The following is an 8,289-nucleotide window of genomic DNA, read 5'->3' on the forward strand; positions in this document are numbered from 1 at the left end:
ACAAAACTAGTGGAAATGTGCGTCGGCCATGGGTGGGGGGAGTGCGAGGGGTGAAGGGGAAAGTAGGAGCATGAATCATGTAACCATGTTAAAAATGATTATTAATAAATGTTTAAATTTAAAAAAAAAGGGAAGGCAATAGTCATCAAACTCAAACGTGAAAAACTTTACTAATTTTTGGAAAAGTTCTAGAAACTATCATTAAAGGGATAATTTTATGTATTTAGAAATTAAAAGTGACCAGTGAGATTTAATATAGCTTCACTGGGAATAAATCACAATAGATACTTTTGAGTTAAAAGACCAACAGATAGCAGGCTAAACACTTTTCCTTCTTCTCATTATGCTATTAAAAAAAGAATAGAATTGTGTACCAAATGTAAAGCAAAATACTAAAGGACAAAAAATAAAGAACCCTGACAAAGTAAATAATTCAATAAACTTGGAGAATGTGAATCCTTAAAAAAAAAGAATATGAGGGTTATTTTAAAAAAGTAGATAAGCCTTATTAATTCACTGTTGATGTAATAGTATATTAGTATAGCCATTCAGGAAAGTACTTTGGAATTTCACTTAAAAAATGACTAAAATGTTCATACCCTACAGCCCAGAAATCCTGCTACTGTGTATGTTCCCCAAAGATATCAAAGAACAAAAGAGAAGTTTCACATATACCAAAATGTTCATAGTAGCACTATTTGTGGCAGCAAAGATAGAGAAACAAAGACAACTGTTGATTAAAGAACGGCAAAAACAATTGTGGTAGATAAATACCATGAACTGTTCCATAAGGAATAATAAATAAGAAGAATTCGGTGAAGCATGAACTGATGCAGTCAAATAAACAGAACCCAGAAAACAGTATATGCACTGACTACAACTACAATGTAAATGAAAACAACAAAAGAAATGCAATGCCCCATCATTACAAAGTCCAAGTTTAGCCTTCATGTAGAGGTGAGAGATTCTGGGCATGAAATATCACATTTACTAGACAGACCTGGTCAGCGTAGTGGTTGTTTTTGTTGAACTGCTTCTTCTTTTCTTTTTTGTTAAGAAAAATGGCTTACTGGGTAAGGGAGAGACTATGTATTTAGAGATGAATGTAATATAACAAGCACACATATGTTTATAATGTCTTTCTCTATAGATATGTCTGAGTGTGTGTGTATGTATATATTTACATATAAGCTTTCCAAGGGTGAGAAAAAAGAATTGGCACCGGAGGGTAGAGAGCTAAGCCCTGGGATCAGTGTTTTTCTTTTACTTTTTTTCTCAGCTAGTAAGTCCACTAGACAGGCAAACAGTTAATGGTATTTCCATGCTCTTGCCAGATGTCTTCATGTTTCAATGTTAGACCTAAAACCAGATCCCCAAATGAAGAAGAACCTCTTTCTCGACAAGTTTCAGTCAGGAAACCTCTTTCCTTCACCCTGTTATAGAATGTCTCTCTTCCACTCTGCATGTACCATTCCCACTAATTTCTTTCAGGAGTTAGCAGGCTCAGGTCAGTGCTGCATATATGAGATTCATTTGTAATACCCTCTATTACATTATATTTTCTTTCATCTTCCTTAGCTTTTAAGGTAATCTTAAATGCATTACTGGTTATTTTCCCATTTAAAATGTTTTCATCAAGCACGCTAAACCATGGGTTACACTTTTAGTTAGAAGGGTATAAAAAGAAAATCAAGTTAGAAGATACAGAGAAGGTGTGACTAGATGGTCCCTTTCCCTCTGTTCTCAATGACTCTGAGTCCAGGTGCCTTGAAGCAAGTGGATAAACAATCATTGTCTAGAATTCTACTGCTCTTAATGGCTATTTTTGGACTGTGTTGCTTTCCAGGGAGTACCCAGGGGTACTTGTATCATTCGATAACTGCTTTGTGTGTCTTGTCTCTGCAAATAACCTTTAAGTCTTTAAGAGCACCGACCATATCCCAACCTTCTTTGTAACCTCTCAAAAATGTTTATGGAGCACCCAGTGTGTGTAACACATCATGCCTGGCAAAGAACAATTAATCAACAAACATTTATTAAGAGTTTTCCATATGCCAGGTACTATGATAGGCAAAGTTGAAAAAATAAAAGTTTTTGCTCTCAAGATTATTATATTTTATTAGGGAGATGAATATGTTGACAATCAAAGATCTATAATTTTACTATAGGTGGCAATCTGGCTATAATTTAGGAAGGTAAGTGTTAGAAAGTTGTACATGACTCGGGTTAAGTGGCTGGTCCATCATCACAAAAACTGAATAAGAAGTGGGATTTGCATCCTGGTCTTCCTGATTCCTAATGCCTCTCAAATGCTCTTTATTCCGTTATCTTTCATCTCTTGCCAAACCTCAGGCTTGGGCCAATTCCACAATCTGCCTCTTCTACCCCTGCTCATAGGCTATAGCATTGAAGGAAGTCCCATAACTATGGGTGGAATATACATTCATGTTACTTATCTTCAATTGGATCCAACATAGGATTATAACACAGTCCTATTATTTCTCCTGCTTCTATTTGACCATTTTTAATTTTTAAAGATTGATTTTCTTCCATGACCTTTTGACCCTCCTTTTCCATTTGGTCAATTCTATTTTTCATGGAACCCCTTTTCTTCATTGGATTTCTTTATCCCTTTTTTTGGTAGGTCAGTTCTGTCTTTTCAGAAACTTTTTTTTTCATTGGGTTTTTGGGCCTCTTTTCCCACTTGATCAATTTTGCATTTTTTAAGCTATTATTTCCTTTTTGTGTTACTTTGTTTCTTTTTCTCATTTTTCTTTGACCTCTTACTTGATTTTTTAACTCCTTTTTGAGCTCTTCCAGAGCCTGAGACAAATTCCCATTTTTCTTTGAAGTTTTGCATGTGACCGCTTTGATCTCACTGTGGTTCCCTACTGAGTCTGTGCCTTGTTCTTCTTTGTCTCTGTGGGAATTCACTCTGGTTAGCTGTTTCTTTTGCTATTTGCTCATTTTCCCAGCCTTCTTTTGACTGTGGGCTGGGAATTCTGATAACTGCTGATTCTGTCTCTTCTGCTGATGGCTCCCAGGACTTAGAACACTGTGAGTTATTTTGCCCTGGGGCTAGAGGCTTCACCCCAGACTTGAAAGGGCCAAGCACTACAGATCTTAGGATATTCCTGCTGGCTAGTGCCAGGGCTTTGGACTTTAAGGGGTGGGTATGGGGTGCTCAGCCATTGGCTTAGGCAGGGTCCAGAGATCTTGAAGTTGTCTTGTGCTGAACTGCAGAACCTGGGTGGCCTGCACTGCTCTGTGTACAGTTTAATAATAGGCTCTCTCTGCCTACCTTTCAAGTTGTTTTCCGAAGGAGAGCCACCCCATTTTGTCCCCCTGTTGGTTCTGAGACTTCACTTGTTTTGAGGTGCTATTTTAAGGTTGGTTTGAGAGGATTCTCAAGTGGTTCCAGATTTTGCTGCTATTAAGCTGCCATCTTAGCCCTTTTCTTTCTCTTGAATCAATTCTCTCACTCCCCACAGAAAGTAATCCAATCCATCCCTTTCTTTCTCTTTCGTGCTCTCTAAACTGAGAACCATGATTCTTCCTGAGAAAATAGAGCCCCTTCCATATGAGCTCCATTTTCTTCCATTCTCTTCATCTTGAAATCCACTGACAGCATCATATTCTCTCTTCTACTCCTTCAGCCTCTACACATGAGATAGTCTTTCTCTCAGTGAGGGCCAACTCCTCTACACATATGTACTTGAATCCAGCCCTTCCCATTTTCTACAGCACATTGCAGGTTTAATCATCCATTCTTCACCCTCTGTTCTTTAATCTCTCCCTAGGAGCTTGTTCTTCCCTGTCTTTTAAAAGCATCACCATCCTTCCAATGTCCCAGGTACATAAGCTTAGAATTAACCTCAACCTCTCACTCTCCCTCCATCCACATAGCCAATTGGGTACCAAGTCTTGCCATTATTTTTTACCTCTACAGCATCTTTTGCTCTGATCTCTCCCCTCTACTCCCAAAAGTGACACCTTAGTTCAAGCCCTCATCACATTTCACCTGGATTGTTCCAACAGCTTCCTGACTGGTCTCCTTGCCTAGCATCTTCCCATCTTGGCCCATCTCAGGCTCCCTAGTGACTCTAGGATAAAATATAAACTCCTCTGTTTGATTTTTGAAGCCTTCCTATCTTCCAACTCTATTGGATATTACTTTCTTCCTGCCCCCATAATCCAGTCAAATTTTTCTTTCTCACCATACTCAGTCTCCAGTCCATGTCTTTGCACTGACCATCCCTCATTCCTGGGATATATTCCCACTTGACCCCCTGCTTCAGATTCCCTCTCTTCCTTCAAGATATAACACAAGCACTTTCTATACCCCCTCCCCAAACTACCATCTATTTAACTACTTTGTATGTATTCTCCTTATAGTGAATCTGTATATATATATATATATGTGTGTGTGTGTGTGTACTTCTTGCCTCTCCTACTAGAATATAAGTTCTTTGAGGGTAAGGATTATTTAATTCTTTGTATTTGTATCTCTGGTACCCAGTATGACAACATCCTGACAATGTAGGCTGAAGCAAGACTGTAAAGAGCTTTAAAAATCAGATAAGGTGTCCAATATTTATTTTCCAATAGATAATACTGAGTCTTTAAAGGTAATGCAGGGGACTAACATCATCATCATCAAGGACAACAACAAGCATTTATTGAGTTCTTACTATGGGCCAAGCACTGTCTAAGTGCAATGGATACAAAAGAAAGCAAAAATGAAATTCCTGCCCCCAAGAAGCTCACGTTACAGAATACAAGTTTATCCTCAACTGGTAACTGGTCAAAGGATATGAACAGAAAGTTATTAGATGAAGAAATCAAAGCTATGTATAGTGACGTGAAAAAATGTTCTAAAGCACTATTGGTTAGAGAAATGCAAATTAAAACAACTCTGAGGCACTACCTCTTACTTATAAGATTGGCTAATATGACAGTAAAGGAAAATGATAAATTTGGAAGGGACATGGAAAAATTGAGACACTGATACACTGTTAGAGGAGCTGTAAACAGATCCAGCCATTCTGGAGAAGAATTTGGAACTATGCCCAAAGGGCTTGAAAACCATGCATACCTTATGATCTAGCAATACCACTACTAGATCTGTATCAAAGAGGATTTTCTTTTAAAGGGGAAAGAGCCTATTTGTACAAAAATATTTATATAACTCTTTTCGTGGTGGCAAGGATTTGGAAATTGAGAGAATGCCCATCAATTGGTGAACGGCTAAGTTGTGATATAGGATTGTAATGGAATATTATTTTACTATAGGAAATGATGAGCAGAATGATTTCAGAAAAACCTGGAAAGACACAAACTGATGCAAAATGAAGTGAGCAGAACCAGGAGAACATTGTACACAGTAACAACAATATCAAAATGATGATCAATTGTGAATTATTTAGGTCTTCTCAGCGATACAACAATCCAAGACAGTTCCAAAGGATTTATTATGAAAAGTGCTTTCTATCTCCAGATAAAAAAAACTGAATGAAGATTGAAGCATATTAATTTTTTATTTATGTTCTTCATGTTTTTATGTCTCTTTTTCCACAACATGATTAATATTGAAATTTGTTGGCATGATTGCCCATGTATAACTATGTCGAACTGCTTACTGCTTCTGGGAGGGAAAAGGGAAGGAAGGGAGAGAATTTGGGACCCAGTATTTTAGAAAATTAATGTTAAAAATGATTTTCACACGTATTTGGAAAAATAAATATTATTTTGAAAAAATATTCTCACTTTATAAAAGGGCTAAGTCAGTATCAGGCATCAGAAGTGAGAGTTGAACCCATCAAAGGATATTAGAGCTGCTGAAGGCATGGAAAGAGATGAGATTGCCTAGAGAGAATATAGAGAGAAGAGGAAGTAGGAGGAAAAGCAGGAGAATGAAAAATGTCACAAAATACAATGATGGAGAGAGCATTGGTGTTTTGAGGGGGAGCAGTGGCCAACAGTATCAAATACTATTTATGAGAGAGAGAGAGAGAGAGAGAGAGAGAGATGATTAAGGAGGAGAGGGCTTAGAAGAAACCACCATTGGTTTTGGCTTGGCAATTTAGGTCACTGGTAATCGAGCAGTTTCAGAAGAGGAGTGGGGAGTAGAAGCTAAATTTCAGGGTTAAGAAGTGAGTGGTTAGTGAATAAGTGCAGACAGTCCATTCTTAATAAATGTTTATTGAATTTAATTTAACCTAATGACAAATCTGGATTGCTGGGTAGTTGATCTGATTGATTGTGAGGAAATTAGCCATTAATCTGACAAATTAAATCCATCACAAAGTATTTGATCCTAAGACCAGATGCTGATGAGAAGAGGAGCTCCCTGAGCCTTGAAGGAAAGCTCAACAATGGACCGACAGAGATTTATTCCTGATTTGCTTTGGAGCTTGGGAAATGGTTTTTCCTCCCCATTGTACAATAGAGACAGCTCCTATACATGCACAGCCCATGACCACAGGGCAGAGAAGCTGGTCTGAGCTCGTTAAGCACATGATCTTGGAAATGCTAAACATGAAAAGGCCTCTTGGAAATTCCCATGACAAATTCTTTCCCCTTTGGCCAGTACTCCCTGCAAAAAAATCCACCTGAATGTTTCTGATCAAATGATGCACAACAGCTGGCTCTGAACAGGGCCTCTCCCCGTGTGCCTGTAAGATGCCAGAGGGGAGAAAGAGGAAGTGCATGTGGAAAGCTTCATATAAATAAGTCAGGAAGCCACTGCTCCTCATTGATTCCATTTCCCCGGTGATGACCTTCACACAGCCAGTCTTCCCGGGCTCTGTCTTCCAACAACTGCCACATTCACGTTTAGCCCAGCACAAACACAGTCGGGTCTGTGTTTTAGCTCAAAAGCTTTTCCTGTCCTCTGGGTGGGGAGAGGTGGCCCAACTAATCTAATCTCAAAGTCTGGGAAAGGGAAGAAGAGGAGAGTGGAGTCAAGGAAAGCCTAGGGAGCATCCCAACCTACCCAAATTGCCCAAAGGGGCAACATGAGGAACTAGACACCTGGGATAGTCCAATAATCTATTAAATATTTATTAAGTAGAAACAGTGAGACTCAGTGAATAGAGAGCCAGATCTGAAGACATCAGTTCCTGGGTTCAAATCTGGCCTCAGATACTAGTGACCCTAATCCAGTTGCTTGGTCCTTACTGCTCTTCTGCTTTGGAACCAATGCTTATTAGAAATTCTAAGACAGAAGGTAAGGGCTTTTTTTAAAACAAACATTTATTAAATGCCTACTATGTGCCTAGCACTATCAGAAAGAAGAAAGAGATGGTGGGGGGGAAGTATCTTATTGCTGCAGAAAATCTTGGAAATGAGCTAATCCTGGTTCGACTAATAGCTAGTCACTGCTTGTCCAACCTGTGGCTACCTAACCTTGGGGCACAGTCTGCTTGGGATAGTTAATTTTTTAAACCAAATTAACTAAGAGGCAGCTTAGTGCAGTGAAGAAAAGGCTCACTGTGGGTCAGGAAGCTCTGAGTTTGAGCTCTTTCTCTGACACATACTGCCATGGGCACATCCTTTAATCTCTTTGTGCTCCAGGTTGTCTTTAAGACTCTAAATTATAGATGAGTTGCTGATCTGTATTGGTGGAGGGAGTTTCCATGCAAAGAGTACTGTATACCCATAATCTAAGTTCAGGTCATTGAATATGTATTAAGCAAACTATGTGCCTGATACTGTGCTAAGGCTGAGGAATATAAAGAAAGGTAGCCTCTGCCCTCAGCATGCTTATAATCTAATGGGGGAGACAACATATAAAAAGAATCTTAAAAAGGGGGAAAGATTCAACAAAGTAGGGAAATGACTGAGGAGGTGAGAGTTTCAGAGCTGATTTCATCTTGAAGAATCACGGATCTGAACCAAAAAAAAAGTACCCTTATTATCACATGTGAATTATGCCAGTAGAGTCCAAGCACCCTGGACATTTCTTGGCTGTGCCAGGGCAGATAGATGCTTTGGGAGATAGAGTCCTGGATCTAGAGTCTGAAAGATATGAGTTGAAAATTGATCTCGGACACTAGCTGTGTGATCCTGGGCAAGTCACTTAACCGCTATCTGTCTCAGTTTCCTCAACTGTAAAATGGGGATAATATTAGCACCAATCTCCAAGGGCTGTTGTGAGTCTCAAACAGGATAGTATTTTTAAAGTGCTTAAACAGTATCTGGTACATAGTAGACCCTCAATAACTTATTTCCTTCCTTCCTTCCTTCCTTCCTTCCTTCCTTCCTTCCTTCCTTCCTTCCTCCCTCCGT

This window comes from Gracilinanus agilis, chromosome 5, assembly GCF_016433145.1.
Source record: "Gracilinanus agilis isolate LMUSP501 chromosome 5, AgileGrace, whole genome shotgun sequence".
NCBI classification, from domain to species: domain Eukaryota; kingdom Metazoa; phylum Chordata; class Mammalia; order Didelphimorphia; family Didelphidae; genus Gracilinanus; species Gracilinanus agilis.